General features: G+C 29.0%; 1 long non-coding RNA gene across 22 annotated transcripts; it reads right to left on the bottom strand.

Moving 5' to 3' along the window:
• Positions 1-1,791: 1,791 nt before the first annotated feature.
• LOC130974362 (uncharacterized) lies at positions 1,792-9,563 on the bottom strand. 22 transcript variants are annotated; one of them, XR_009084491.1, is made up of 11 exons: positions 9,222-9,563; positions 8,681-8,746; positions 7,779-8,082; positions 7,324-7,461; positions 7,028-7,224; positions 6,102-6,864; positions 5,844-5,977; positions 4,980-5,066; positions 3,973-4,038; positions 3,627-3,745; positions 1,792-2,248 (listed from the first exon to the last, which is right to left on the bottom strand). It is a non-coding gene; the product is annotated as an uncharacterized LOC130974362 (long non-coding RNA). The 22 variants fall into 22 exon arrangements; XR_009084489.1 differs by lacking the exon at positions 7,324-7,461; XR_009084482.1 differs by having other exon boundaries at positions 7,028-7,461.
• Between the last annotated feature and the right edge of the window lie 7,608 nt (positions 9,564-17,171).

Below are 17,171 nucleotides of genomic sequence, written 5' to 3' on the forward strand. Positions count from 1 at the left end.
TTAATCTTTAACATAAAATTACTCATTTTCAAATTTTAAGTTTTTAAAATTATCTAATCTTATCCTGTTAAATCAAATTTATTTTTTATATTTCAAAATATATTATATTTTTGAAAATTTTATCTAATATCATAAATTACAATTATGATAAATTTTTAAAATTTTAATTATAATCAATAAATTTAACGTAGGAATCCATATATTAAATATTTTGCGGTGTTATGTTGAACATAATTGTTATTTTTAATTTGGAATCCATATATTAAATAATTGTTATTTTTAATTTGGAAAATTCCTCATATATAAAAATCTATTATACAGTATATAAGACTATTTCATTTTTTATTTATAGAGGCCAAAATAATTTTATTGTTTTTCTAGCTGGTATTAGAAAATTTTACTTAAATATAAAAGTTATTATATTTATATATTTAAATAAATGTTACACTCTATTACTTTTATAGAATCCAAAAAAATTAAAATTTTAACAAAAATAATTTATATTATAATTAGACAAATAACGTTTACTAATTAAATAATATTTAGTTATATTATTAGATCCTAGTATATAGTCTGTGATAGAGTAAGTCATATACTTAATCTACTTTATTGTATTTATATATAGTTTATTTATAAAAAGATTGGTATATATTTATTGAAAGGATTAATTTATTTATTATACAAAAAAATTAAGTGATTAATCTCTTTTGTTATGTTGATGTTTAATTCGATTAAAAATGATAATCTTTAACCATTATGTAAATGTGAAATTAACTATTTAAACTATTTTTTTGGTATATTTCTCATCCTTGGTGTCATTTGTTTTATAAATATATTTTATTTTTCGGTTTCTTAATCTATGTAAAAAATAACTTATATATGATTGGGTTATATAATTATATTTATTTAATCATATAAATAAATTCTAATACTTTTTTATTAATTGTTTTAATGATTCGAAAATTCTTAAAACTTATTACGGAAGCAAATATTTTTTTAAACAGTCAAAATGTCAAGATTTCTTATTACTATAGTTGACAAAAATTTGTATTTTAAAATATTATTAATACAAATATACAAATATGAAAAACCACCCAATTAATTTTTTGCATTTTTACTATGAGTCAATGCAAAATTCAGTAAATTTATTTATGGCAGAGTACTCATTTATTATTACTGTAATTAAAATAGTAAAATATAATCAATTAAAATTGTTTTCCCTCACTTCCTTTATTAATATAGTTAAGAATAGTAAATAAAATAAAAAAGAAAAAAAATTATGGTTAGATGCATCTTTATCATTTTATTTTTATTTTTGAATTAAATTACTAATCATTATTTATATCATTGCATTATTTTTATTGAAGCATCCACATATTTTGCATTTTAATTATATTAAGCATAAACAATTCAATTGTAGTGGTCTACTATTTGAATCAATCATCCAATAACTTAATTTCCTGGCTAAATCATTGATCACATTACTATATAAGTATCTAAGTATAATCAACCCAAATTTTTATATGCAAGAACAAATATAAAATATATATCGCAAGATATTTTTCGTGAATTTTTTCTTAGCATAAATATTTCGAAGAGCCTTCTCTCTTTTGAGAGGAATTTTTTGTAAAAAATAAAATTAGGTGAAAATTTTTTTTATTAAATTTAGACTAAAAATATGCATTATACATTATATATATTTTGTCAATTTTTTTGGTCAAAAAATAAACTTCACTTTTCTAACTCAATGTATTCTTGAGTGAACCTATTCCACTCATTCCTTTGAACATTCTTTCAAGTTTAAACTTAAACTCTCTTACTATGACTTCCAAAATAAGCCTAACCCATTCTTGTAACCAACTCCTAAAGTCAAAGTGCTCTAATCACTCATGTAGTTATTTTGATTCCCTCTTCTCCTATATGTGTATTTAAAAGGGGTATTTTCTCCATGTCCTCAATTTTTTGGCTGATGGGGTGTTAGCTTGAAGAATGTGGCATTGTCTTAGAAGATAAATGTGAAGGTGAAGGTGAAGATATAATACCAAAAACAGACAAACATCACAATTAACAACATTGTTAGTGCAAGCAAAGAGATGCCAAAGAAACTTCACTGGTTTTGAACAATCCAAGAATCTCCAAACTAAAGTACATATTTTATATGGCTTTGCCAAATTTTATTTGAAAAAAAAAACAAAAGTTTAAACACCTAATCTTGTCCTCGATTTCCTCTGCACAAATGCATCCCTCACTGTTAAATAAAAAAAATATATTAATCATCACATATATATACATGTTTTGCTGGTTCAACTCGTCTTTTTCTTGCAAGTTAACGAATTATCTCATGAGTTTTAACTTGTTTTAATGACTCTAATTATAGGCAAAAGCATACATATAAACAACTTAAAATGGTTGATCATAATAGATACTATTTTACTGGTCAAAATAAAAAATCTAAGGCAAACTAAAGAGTGATAACATCTTAAAAAATAGTTAGAAGTTAAAAAATTTGAGTATATCATATCATGACATAACTGATGTTGTCCCTGTATCAATTGTTTAACATGATATTACTTATCTCAACGGTATTACTTAAGTGTTGAATGAGACAACAAGGTTGTGCAGTCAAGTTAAGCCATACCTTATTAATGTTTGAAGTTGTAAAATTCATTCATTATATCTCTAAACCAATCAAAGCAGTTTTGCTCTCTTCTAATAAAATATATGCTTCAAATGGATCCTTTGTTAAGCTATTGTATCATCTGAAACCGCTTTATCACAAATGTAAAATATCAAAATTTTGGTGTTTACTTAATGGAAAAGATGGTCTTCAAATTGAGTTTTAGTACTATGCAGTATAACATAAAAAAAAATAGAAAGCAGACTACATATATGAAAGCCCCAACATGATCAATGTGTAGTAGCTACATATTTTCGAATGCTAATGAAAGTGGTGGGTGCAACACCAAAGCCAATCAGTAGACAGTACCACAATGTCATACTTTACATGGTCTTGAGAAGTGGAACCAAAAGGACCATTTATACATAATTTTGGACCATGAACTGATCTCTTTATGGTATAATGGAGATATATCACATTCTTGAGGTCCATCCTCAGTTTGAAAATAATCTTGACTTTATATTTTTTTACAATTGAATAAAAAATTGAATAAAAAAATTGAGGACATATCAAAATATAAAAAAAGTACAAAAACAAAAGAACAATGCTCATCAACACCATGTAAGCAAGTACCTTGAGAATAAATCGACATAAGGTAGATATCTAACCAAAAGAAAAATGAGAAAAAAACAAAGAATGAGGTGTTAATTAAAGTGTGTTCAAAGTCATCCCTGAAGAAATTAGCCTTTTCTTAATTGGAAAAGTCACTAATTTTTTTTCCAGGAAAAGCACAATGTTTCTTTAAACCGTTGGAGCTTGTAGCATATTTAGTCGGGAAGTTGCACCAGATTTTCTTCAAAATCCTAATAATAGCTATTGTTCAAATACAGATTTTCTTGTTTTAGGAGGCAAAACAAATTTTCATTGAAAATTACTTGATAGATACTTCTTAGGAACACTAAAATATATTTCTAGTGAAGGAAATAGAATGTATGCATTTAAATTTTACCTCGCATATGTATGCTTTTAAAGGTTGGAAGTATTCCAAAGTGACTTTCGATTAACCAATCTAAAGATTTCACCACATTTTTTACCCACTCCCATTCTATCTTCTTCAGCAAACACAACCTGGATGTCATATTCTTTTAGAATTTATAAGGGAAAATTTTAGAAAATTAAAATGCAATAATAAACCCAGAGATGAAATCATTTTGGCAGGCACATACATCCCCAAAGTGGTGATATGTCAAGAGATAAAAGCATTGCATTGATCATAGGGAACATCTCATATCCTAGTTCGATAAGTACTGATCTAGATGAGCAAAATGGAAATTGAGATCCAAAAGCATTATTACCTTATAAGTTTGCCAGGACTTTCAAGCCATCATGAGCAAGCTGCACTGGAATTCCCTCACTAATCCCTTAAATCACAATGAAACCATCTCATCAAAACATCATATGTTAAAGCTGCAAACAAAAAATAAACTGCTCCTGCTCATCAAAATTCAATTTAATTAAACCAAAATCTTTTCTAGTTCTTATCAATGCTTTTAAATGATGAAATATATATTTTTCAAATTTATTGGATGATACAAAAATGCCAGCAATTGACATTTTAGACAATGGAGAATAAAGAAAAGAAAAAAAAAAACAACAAAGGTCGACTGTTTAGCTTTATTTTCTTTCTTAATTTCATGTTCTAATCTCTTTTTAATAAATATTTTTTTGAAGTCACAAACTTACAGGAGGAATAGAAATTGCATCAAAGGTTATATATAAATTTAACAAAACAATAAGTTCATAGTTGCGCTTCTGTCTAGTAGCCATTGCCACAAAATTGAAGTTTGAATGAAGGAAAGCGTTGCAGCCGCAGTGGTTTGTTCATTGGTTAGCTGGGAATTGGGTTCTTCACTTCTTCCTACATTCTTATAGCTTCTGAGTCCTGCTTAATTGGTTGTTTTTGAATTTTATCTTTATTTATAATTACCGTAAATATTAAAGTTAATTTTTTACACGTTTAAAGAGAAAAGTAAAAGACAAATGTATAGAAAAAAACAATGCATTAATAAAATACTATAGAAATCCATAGAAGACGAAGAACATCAAGAAAAAAATAGCAAGATAGCAATTAAGAAAAATAAATTTATCCAAAATAGCTCAGGCAACAGTTATTTAATATGGCTAAAAAATTTGTGAACAATATTTTCTAATGTATTTGCACACAAAAATAACTTTTTTCAAATTTTGGATATAAACACCTCTACTAATGAAATACAATTAATTTTATGAAGAAAAAGTGAGAACAATTTTGAACAAAACAAAGGAACCCCCTTTAAAGTCCATTTGAATTATAATCACTTACCTTAAGAAGAAGAACATTACACACATACCCTAGTACTGCTTTCTCAATGCGTTTTGCATTAGACATCAAGAGATCATCTCCAACTAACTGCACAACATTGTAATGAGTGGAAATCATTCAAATAATGTTCCTTATGAATAACATCTCAATGGTAAGAAAAATGTTTAATAATCTGAATTTTGAGCACAGCAGAACAGTTTTAGTTCTCACAAAGCATAAAGAGCATTTCAGCCAAATTGGATCATTCATTAGTTCTGACTAAGAAAAACCTATACAAACAGCCACAACTTGGCACTACAATGATGTAGTGGATACTGAAAGGGTATCAAATTCTAAAGTTTACATGTTTACTCACTGAATCGAATTTGAGTTGAATTTTAACATTGTTAGCATTAGCTTGTCATTTGTCTTCATATAAGCATTTAGAATTCCACCCAGTTTAAGAATCATATTCATTGTTGAAGAGTTTCAATTTTTCAAAGAGCAAGCTAGTGCTGTAATCCAGGAAACATAGGATGATAATAAAAAAGCTCAACATACTGTTTCAAATAAAAAAAAAAATCATCCTCCCAACCCATATTTTATTGGTACAATTATGATAGAAACATATATACTGAAACTTGTTTAAGAAAGGTTTGTATTTCTCTTCTTTCAGCATTTTTTCTAAGTGCCTAAACCTAAACTAACTGTATCTGCATTAGTCATCACCAAGACCCAAACATAGCATAATGAACAATTTAGCTCAGCTCACCAAAATTGTAAAAGACCACAATGCTACCTACCTAATACATATATGAGACCAAGAAGTAACTCAAAAAATTAAATTGCCGCTGAAAATAACAGATTGGCAAAAGATAATCCTACCAATATATCTCCTACCCAAACTGAAACAGAGTTTCAGTAGTATGTGTATCCCAAAAGTTTCCCATTAATACAGAACACGCTCCCATTAATTCACCTCCAATGTTATTAAGTGAAACTGGAAGGGTATGCGCGATCTGTAGGAGAACAAATTTTAACCAAATGAAGAACAAATTTAAAAGATGAAAAACTGATCAACTACACAGAAATCTTAAATTAGTTGTACAACACAAACACAAAACTGTGAAAAAATTATCTTACAGAATTTTTTTTTGCATTACTTAATGATCTTCATTGCTCCAAAATTATCTGTTATAGAATGTCCAAAACAGTAAAAAAAATAGGAAGAAAAACATGAAGAATTTTAAGTATGAGGAACACTCCCTCCTCCACTTACACTCCCTGCCAAAAATAATTATCGGATCAACTATGAGGGGAAAAAGAAAAGAAAAAAGGAAGCAGATTATACAAAAATATATAATTTTTAAAAAATAATTCAACTTTGGAGATCTATTGAAAGGAAAAAAATTTTTACTCAGAAGTGTTAGATATAGCAAATTATGCAGTTAGCAAAATATTTTTGACATCAATCATAATCTTCATAGTTCATAATAAGGAGAAATCAAGAGCATTTCCATTTGATCAAGTAATGACAACAAAAGTGATTAAAAGCAAGAAATGCCTAAAACACATAAAAAAGCATGCTTAAGACAATATCATAAAATTCTATAAACAAATCATAAAATTCTATTACCATTTTATATTTTCCAAAATCCAAACAATAGAATTCAAGAAAAACATATTAAGCTAATAAAATCAAATAAGAAAAAACTAACACAACTCATGAGTTGCATTCCTCAGTGATACCTACTAAACCCAGTGCTGGTATGAGACTATGAGTAGATCATATTTAATTCAGATTCCAACATGCTAGCATATGTATGATGAATCTGATCAAAATCTTGAAGCTGTACAGCCTTAGCAATTTCTTTATGATTTTTCTCGTCCTACTTTCTCTTTCTTTCTTTATGCCGGTGAACATTCCATAAGGAGAAAAGGGAAATTACATCCATTTACCGAAGGTAAGAAACCGAAAAGAATACTCAATATATATCATAGTATATATCATCACATAATAATAATATATATGGAAGCATAGAAAATAGTAAGACAAAGAAACGTGATACCTTTTAGCTATTGCACAATATTTTAAGTTTGCTTTCTTATTTTGGAAGTTCAGCCTCATCCTTAGTCAGAGCTAATTTTGCTTTTTCAAATTCTTCCTTGTAAAGCTTGACACTGTCTTGATATGTAGCAGTCTTCTTCCCAGTCTTCCAGCAGGTATTTTAGCATGTTACTTTGCCATCAGTTCCATCACAGCAGACTATACATTACAACAATGGAGTAAAAATAAAAAAGTGAGACAATGATAATGAAAAAAAAAACGATACTCCAGTGAAAAAAGTGAGACAATCATAATCACTCTTATAATTGCTCCATTGAAACTCCAGTGTATTTGGTCCAATAGTTTTCTTAGATCAGGATTGTCTTGTTCCAATAGTTTTACAACAACTACAGCACCCTTAGCTCCAGCATTTGATGCAATTGAGTGGATAGGTGCCTGGATAATTTCTCAAAACAATTAATGATAAAGTGATCAAATAAAAGAATATACTTCTCCTTATCAACCCCACAGAGGCAAATAAGAGAGATTCTGATCTCAGGCTTCAACCCCACAGAAGGCGTTCATACCACACAAATTTATTCTTCCCCTGTTGTTCTTTTTTGGTAGAGAGACCAAAAATTGCACAAAAATTCATTACACACTTATAATCTAAATTACAATTGGAGAAGTTGCAAACTTTTTGCAGCACAAACAAAAATTCCAGGAAACCAAAAAGAAAAAGATAGGAAAGGAACATGAAGGATTTTAAGTACCTCATTTCTAGTTGAACCGAAACCACTCTGGTCAACCTCAGGGTCCAAATCCCCTACGTACAACAACGTCGTAATGATGACATTCGCAGCACCTGCTGCCCGGCTGCAAAGGAGCGGTTGTGATGCGGTTCTACAGTGGACGTGGGTTCGTCACCACCCTCTTCTCCTTCTCCCTCCGTCGTGTTTTCTTTTCTGCTTCGTTCTGTCTTTCTCTCTCTCACCCTTAACCCTTCTTCTTCGCCGGAGGAAGTCTTTATTCTGCCAATGCCACCTATTCCATGCCAAATATTGCATTTCTGTATCTCTTCTCATTGAAGAAACAAACATATATATGAGGATGAGATAGAAAGTAGAAACAATGATTTTGAAAGTGATAGACAGCTGGAAGTGGAACAAAATGGTTTTGAATTTGAACTTCATTGAAGTCCCGCCCAATACTCTTCTATATTACAAAATTTTTAATTTTTATTATTTTATTAATTTTTGTTGTTTTACCACTTGTCAAACATTTAACCTATACACTTGTCATTATATGAGACTCAACACTTGTCAAGTAAAGACCACAACTACACTCCTATTTAGAAGATAGATAGATAGATAGATATTTGAAGACATTGTTGTATTTTTTAGTTAATATATTTATTTAGTTACTTTTACTTTTGGTATAGAATTAAATTTTAACAAGATAACAATTGTTATATGTTAAAAATTTTGTTTAACTCAAGGTTCTGAAAACCGAACCGGTCATCAAACAGTAATAATGTTCTCATAATTTTCCAACCAATAATACTCAGAATTAAATTTAATTGATAATACCTGCTTCTTTATAAAGGAAATTAGGGTTAGTTTCAAAATTCAGCATTAAAACTAAAGGAAATAACATTAACTTGCAATAGATTTACCAGGACATGGACAGCAACTCGCACAAACTTGAAAGGTCTGCTTTTTATATCTGCTTCCTATTGAAACTACCGAGATTTACAATGGAAGAAATATTATTAAACAGCAAGTTTATTTCTAACCTGTTGATTACCCAAAAAAATCACACAGTATAGAAATTTTTCATTCAAAAATAGTACTCAAACACAGCAGAGCATCCGGTGCTAATCAAGAATCAAATAATCATTCAACAAAAACACAAAACATTCAATAATCATTCAATCATTTCTGAACAGAACATAAAGAATCGAATTTAGGGGAGGGTTTGGTGCAGAAAAAGCTTTTTTCCCTCAATTTTTCGAAGTACTTTTTTTAACTCAGCAACAAGTATCAACAACAAAGTTCATAGCTTAACTAACAATGATTATTCAACAATTATTCAACAAAGTTCACAGTTCAATTCACAGAAAAATCACAATTCACAGTAACCTTCGAACTGGCTTGAACAGAACTTAACTAACAATAATTAAAAAAAATTATTCAATTATAGTTTTAAAAAAATACCTAGAAGCTAGAAGCCTTAAAGTCTTAAACAGAGCATGCAAGAGGGAGAGACCGAGACAAGAGCAACTTCGAACAGGCTTTGGAACGGGACAGTGGCTACGGTGGAACAGAGCTGGCGTCGGCAGGACCGTGGTTGCGCGATGGAGGCTTCCACGTTTGCAAGGGAACAGCGCGATGGAGGGTTAGGAAGGTTGCGATGGCCGCTGCATGATGGAGGGGAAGTGAGGGAGAAGGTGGTGGCTGTTTGAAGTTGGAAGTTCCGACGGCGGCAGTAGCAGGCGGTGGCTGGAAGGGAGTGACGGATGACCAGGAGCCCGATGAGTTCTGGAGTCTGGGGTTGGGTTAGGGCTGGAGTAGTGGAGTTAGGTTAGGGCTGGAGGTTGCAAACGACGTCGTTTGCTTCCTAATTTAAAAAACCGGCCGGTCCACGGTTCGGTTCAACCGACCGGTTCCCGGCCGGTTCGACGGTTTAATTACGGTTTTTAAAATCAACGGTTTTAACATTTAACCAATTCGTTTTTAGCAACGGTTTACGGTTCGACCGGTTCGACCGGCCGGTCCGAACCGGTTTTCAGAACCTTGGTTTAACTTAAACCTCAAAATTAAATATCATTCATATTTTCTTGTGCGACACATACCATATAACAACCGTGGCAAACCATGGAATTCAATTTACTAACAAGTAACAACACTGAGTATTGCTTTATTTCTACAGATACAGACTAGACAAATAATCTTGATGATAAAAGATTTGTCGTGTATTTATTTTAGTAGTAATTCAATCTTTTAGTTCAATAAAAAACAACCATTTATAAGTAGATCTTTCATGGTATAGATGTTTAGTCGATATTGTAACCGAATTTTTTAGATTTAAAAGTTATTTATAGAATTCAAAATTCAACCTTTCAAACTCTAATTTAGTGCGATAATTTGAATCTAAAAATCCAATTTTACATAATAAAAATAAACATTTCAAAATTAACATTTTATAAAAAAAAATTACTAAAAGTCAACTACACATAGTTCGTATTCCCCTGTATTCAAATTGTTGATGTATTTAGGTCATGAGTATTTATTATTTAATAATTCTATTAACTCTATCTTCAATATTCTAAGACAACTTATTTTTTTTAGTTTGATACTACTAAATATTTAAAGTTGGATTAGTTTGTGTCTATTAAATAATAAAAAAATGTGATCTTAATATTATCTATATATTTTAAATGTTATCAAAATATGTTTGTCACAACAATTTAAGACGATTCTGAAACAAGAGAACCATTTTTTTTAAAAAAAAATCTAAGTCTAAGCTTCTATGCTATCTTAGAAAATTATAAGTTAGGTTAATTTTTTTAAAAAATCAAAAGGCCATAATAGTATATAAAAAAAATAATTGTTTCATTTTAAATTTATAAGTGATTAAAGATGTAATTTTCTTAAATTTGAACTAAGCATAGTCTTTGCATATTCATCTAAGAGGTTGCGGGTTCGAGTCTCCTTATTTTTGGTAAAAAAAAAAACTAAGCATAAAAATTAAAACTTTATTCTTGTCAATTTTTTTAATTTTATTTAAATTTTAGAAAAAATATTTTTTTTATTGATATTTATGTTAATATAAAATAAAATAAATAATTGACATAAAATAAAATATGTGAATAATAATCAAACTTGGAATTATTTGGTAGCTTCTACTTTAAGAAACTTCTATTTTAACCCGAATTGAAAATTACGGAAATTTTTTATATTTGAATAAAAAATCTCAAGATGCATGGTTATTATTTCTATTTTCTAGATGTTTTATTGCAATGTATGGTTGAGTGTTTTGAGTGATATACAATATAGATAAATCGATTATTACAATGACAGTTGGAGCAACCATGTAATATTTTCCGATCCCTTGTTTTCTTTGCATTTTTAAGGAGCTATTTCAAATTACTTTGACGAAGCTTTGGGATCATTTGATTCTCTTGTACTTTTTTTATTTCTCACCTTGTTTCAAGTGATGAGTCAATTTTTTATGTCTTGTGTATATTTTGTTTCAGCAGTTATATATTAAAGTCCAATTTCACATTCTTACAAATCCTTAAAATTTCATAAGACCATTTGGAATTTAAAGCTACAAACTCCTTTGTCCTAGTAAATTATTGTTCATAGAAGATGCATCAATTTGACATATTGAAAGGCTGATAGCTATCATGGCCTTGGTCTATAAATACACCTATGGGCTTTCCCTCCTTGTTTTGTGTTTTCTTCCTAAAAATTTTTGTTTCCACTATCAACTACTTTGCAAACAACTTGTTTATCTTTATCATTACAAACAAGTAAAGCCTTGTTTGTAAATAATAATAAAATTCATGAAAAAAAGAAAATGCCTTGGTTTAATCCTTTATCAAACAATTATTTAAAAGGATCTAAACAAAGGTCAAACATAGAAAGTACATTATCACATTGTTCATGTGTTCATCAATAAGATTTACATATACATGAAGGTAAAAACTCAGGTACAGCCAACTTTATGTAAAGTTATAACTGACAGCCGTTAGATATAAAGTTTTCACCATACATGAAATAATATTTATATAACTTGATGAGAGCAAAGTTTTAATACATGTTAAGGAAATAAAACTAAATGCATAAACTAAATTTCAAGAGGTAACTTCTTTTTGAATACAAAGTAAAGAAAGAAAACTATACATTCTTGTGGTTTTAAGAGTTATTTAGTCTTTAAATCTCTTTGATTGTTATTATTTGTTCATGTATGTTCTTGATGAGAAGGATAAAAAGAGATTTTCTTGTTTCATCTTCTAAAAATATTTAATCTGAACCAACTTTGTAAGAAGACTACATGTATGTGGAATGGAGAATTTCCCATTCAGCAACAAATATATAAGGAAAAGTCTACTGGACAGCAACTTTATTAAATTCTAACCAGCATATAATCAACAAAAGAAAAGTGAATAATCTGTCATTAAAATTATCATTAATGGTTATTTAATGGCTACAAATCACAAAAATTGCTGTTCGTAACACTCCTCAATATATAATTTGTTTGAGACCAAATTAAACTTATGTATTCATTAAGTTTGTATTGACCGTTGAAAAAAACGAGTAAAATATAATTATATAGTACTAGTTTGATAGCATATTAACTATTTTGTTGATGTGTTTATTTATTGAATTATGCTACGTGTACACTAAAATTAGTCATTAAAATTAGCTATCAGTATAAAATACATATTGAAATATAAATACACATAAAAAATAAATTAAATCACACATGTATACACAGATACATTAGTGGCTGATTTTAGTAACTGATTTTAGTGTACAAATAGCATTTTTGTTATTTATTTATTTAAGAACTAACTCACTACTAGCAAGGAGAAATCCAAAAAGCAATGAACAAGCAAGTGGAGGAATGGACAGATAGAATCTATTCAAAAATATCAAAAAATTGATTTAGAATGGTGCTAGCTAATTAATTAAGTGGATTAATTAATATCTTATATCTTTAGAGTGAGGCCCATATAAATATAATGTATGTAATTGGTTATTGATATCTATCTGTCTATCTCTCTTTACGAAATGTTGAAGCGATTATTAGTCAATTAAACTTTGAATCTTTGATGAGAAGTGATGGAAGAAACTTGCAACCCTTTCCATTCATAGAGGGAGTAAAAGAGAAAAAGGTGTCGGTTGTTCGAATTTTTTGAAACAGTGACCAACATTTTGGGACATTAACGAGGGTGTATATATCACATTTTAGTTACATCATTTCATATCATTCTAAATGTTCAAGGAATCCCATGAGAGATGTGTGACACTTTGACGCATCCACTTAAGTGTTATGATCGGATTGGTTTAATTTTGGAAGGTGTAGAATCCCATCTTAATTAGATATTTTATATTGGATAAAAGTTATGAAAGAGGTGCAAATTGTGTCGACATGATTATTTTGTGTGGGGATCTAATTAATTGATTATTACTGCTGAGGATATTGATTATTCAATTTCCATAGGTCATTTGGTGCAACTACATTGCACATGCATGGTCCTTAATTTTTAAGCTTAACGATGAGTAATAATCATATATCTACTATATCTATTTGTACCACATTCAAGGAATGGTGTGAGCCTGTGAGGTTTCATACACAATTTCTTTTTAAATATCTATATTTTATCATCATTATCATCAATGGTGGAACCAGGAATTCCATAGAGGAGGGCGACTCAACAAATACAAATAAACTAAACCTAATAATATAATGAAAAGTTAATAACACATGATCTATAAAAGTATATCTTAAGCCAATAATTGCATTATATTATATCATATATGTTAAAGTCAAGGTCTTTGAGACTTTTTTTTTTGGTGTCCTCAAGGTCTTTGAGACTTTGATACTGTTAGATCTGCTCCTTGATATTTCATAAAATTAAAATTATCAATATCAAATTTGAAATAAATTTTGATGAAATCTAATTTTTAATATAATGTTGCTTAGATTTTGGATATTACTCCTTATTAAATTTGAAATAAGAGAATTAGAATTTGGTTTATCTTATGTTCTCTTTTTTCCTTTGAAAAATGAGTTAATAATTATTTTTATTTTTTTAACATTTATTTTTGTTTTTTACGGTATTTTTTAATTCGATAAACTAAAAAAATTTCACCACGAATCTAAACTCTAATTAAGTGTCTGTTACTGAACAATGAATTATTACACACTTACTTAAACAGATAGTGAATTAACTATTAGATAATTAACTCAAATTGGTATACAATTTTTTAACATTATTTATTAAAAATTAAACCAATTAACTTTTTTTTAAAAATAGAACATATAACTACAAAAGATTGATATATAAAGCAATTGTGCAAGGAATAGATAAATACAAAAACATAAATAATAAATAATTAACCTTAAGTGTCAGTCTCAGTTAAAATATTGAACTAATATTTTTACTATTTAATTCTCGAAATTCTTAATTTGAATTATTTTCAAATTGTTCATTATTCCTAAATAAACCTAAATTACTATATTAATTCATGTTAAATTATATAATATAATTCTTTGAAAAGAAAATTAGTAAGACACCACTCACTCAGCAACACACATACACAACATGGATACACATATTTTTAAAACTTTTAATTTTGAAATGTTTCGGTTTGAAATAACAGATTGCCGAGAAATGATCGTGTCAGTCAAACATTATATTTTGACCAAGGGTATTAATGAATTTAATTAGGAATTTTGTCAAATATATACACATCACATTATCTAAATTTATATATCGAGTAAAGTATCGCAACGTTTGGGTAAGTTCAAAATTGTTTCTAACGTTTCAATCGTCATATTTAAATCCCTAACATTTTAAAATTGACTCAATATTGTTCTGCCATTAGGGACCGTTAATAGAATTGACGGCAGGACAAAATTAAAACGATTTTAAAACGTTAGGAACTTAAATAGAACGAAAATATTGGAAAAAAATGATACATAGAAATAAATTTTAATTTTATTCTTTAATAATATCAATTTTTTACTATACATAGTATTTAATTATTTTTTAATAACATCTAAGTAAATTAAACTTAATCATATTACTTTTATTTTAAATAAATTATTTTTTTTCATAATTTTAATCTTAAAGATTTTTAGTTATCATGAAATATTTGTAGAATAACTAGTATATAAACTTGCAGAAAAAAATAATATATATACAATAAAATATAAATTATACCTTTTGTCTCTAATGTATCAAAATTTTTTAAACTTATAAAAAAATAAATTTATTTAAAACGAAAGTAATGTGATTAAGTGTAATTTGTTTAGATGTAATTAAAAAATAATTAAATACTATGTACAGTAAAAAATTAATATTATTGAAAGATAAAGTTAAAGTAAAATTTATTTTTATGTATCGTTTTTGTTCCTAATGTTTTCGTCCTATTTAAGTCCCTAACGTTTCAAAATCGTCTCAATTTTGTCCCACCGTCAATTCTGTTAACGGATCCCTAACGGCAGAATAACATTGAGTCAATTTTAAAACGTTAGAAACTTAAATAAGATAATTGAAACGTTAGAGATAACTTTAAAACTTACTCCAAACATTGGAGTTTACTCTTTATATATCTATGTGGAACTTAAAAACTTCACTCTTAAACTCAAACAATTTCATCCCTTATAGTTTGGTGGCTGTTCTAATTAATTAGACAATACCATGATGAGTCCAGACATTAGGTAGAAAAATATATTTTAAGAAGAGAATGAAAAAGTTTAAAACTATTCTAAAAGGGATAACTTTGAAAGAATAGGTATAATTCTAAAAATTTTTTAATATAAAAGGTGTTACTTGATAGAGAATTTTGTGTGGACTTATATATATATATATAATACAGCAACACACAACAAAATATAATTTAAGTAAATTTGTTATTGAGTTTGTTATTATTATTGTCATTTGAAAGTAGTTAGTTAGAATTAAATTAGCACTATATAAGCTTGTTGCTATAGCGATAGTTAGTTAAGTTTTTTCACTGTAAATTGAGTTTATGTTAATTTCATTTCTTCTTTCAATTCCTTCTATTTGTGTGTTCTCTCTTTCTGTTTCGCTCACCTTTTAATTAACATGGTATAGTAAACATGAAAATCGAAGAGTGTTTTAAGGGATTGAGATTGAAGAAGGGCCTTAATCATTCAGACTTGATAATCATAAATGTAAGTTCTGAATCACTAGTTAGCGTGAAGTGATGGAACCACTTCACAAAATCGCACAACCAAAAGCACGATCACCATTGGAGAACCTAGATCCTCAAGGAATTTTAGTATTTTTGAATCAACTTTCTGCAATTCAAGCGGACATAAACAAAAACAACGGAGGACCAAGCCAAGATCTTACGAGTCCCTTTTAGTTACATCCCTCCGAAAATCCAAGTATATCCATAACTCATGAAATTCTGAATGGAAGGAACTGTGGAGATTGGAATAGAGCTATGAATCTTGCTCTAAAATCAAAGAACAAACCTAGGTTTATTGATGGTAGCTTAGATACGCCAGAAAAGCACGATCCCCTATTTGAGGCATGGAAACAATGTAACATATATGTACTTGCGTGGATCAACCGTTCACTAGAACTTGACATTGCCAAAAGTGTGAGCTGGAATTCTATAACATTAGATCTCTGGGATGACCTAAAACATAGGTACTACCAAGGTGATCGCTTTCGAATTGCTGAGCTACAAGAAGAGTTGTATGCAATTAAGCAGAGAGAAATGAGTGTGACCATGTACTTCACGAAATTGAAGGCGATATGGAAAGATCTAGACAGCTTTAGAGCAATTTCATCATGCGAGTGTGGAAGAAATTGCAATTTTGGACTAGGAGGTATAAGGAACTTTAGAACTGAAGATCAAGTTACTTGATTTCTTAGAGGATTGAATGAACAATATGCTGGGATTAGGTCACAAGTCGTGCTCATGGATCCGCTCCCAAACATCAACACTATTTTCTCTCTTCTCACACAACAAGAGGGACAATTTCAAAACCTAGATTTTGTCTCAAAACCAAAAATGATAGCTCAGACAATCACTCAATCTGCCACTCTCTTGAACACTGCAGAGACCTCTCAAGACAGAGGGAGAGGGAGGGACAAAGGAGGTAGAAATCCAGGCTTTGAAAGAGGACAGGAAGGCAGAGGCAAGATGCAATGCTCACATTGTAGCAAGATGGGACATGTTGTTGATACATGCTACAAAAAGCATGGATTGCCACCGCATCTTAAGCAAAGATATAACACATTATTCACCAACATAAGTGCAGCTGAATCTGAAGAAAGAAATGAGAATTTCAGAAACTCTTATAGCAGATAGGATAGTAATGTAACAAGTTTTGATTTCACACCTGAACAAAAATCAGCCTTATTAGCACTTCTCAGTAAGGAAGCGCAG

The sequence above is a fragment of the Arachis stenosperma genome, chromosome 4 (assembly GCF_014773155.1).
Source record: "Arachis stenosperma cultivar V10309 chromosome 4, arast.V10309.gnm1.PFL2, whole genome shotgun sequence".
NCBI lineage: Eukaryota > Viridiplantae > Streptophyta > Magnoliopsida > Fabales > Fabaceae > Arachis > Arachis stenosperma.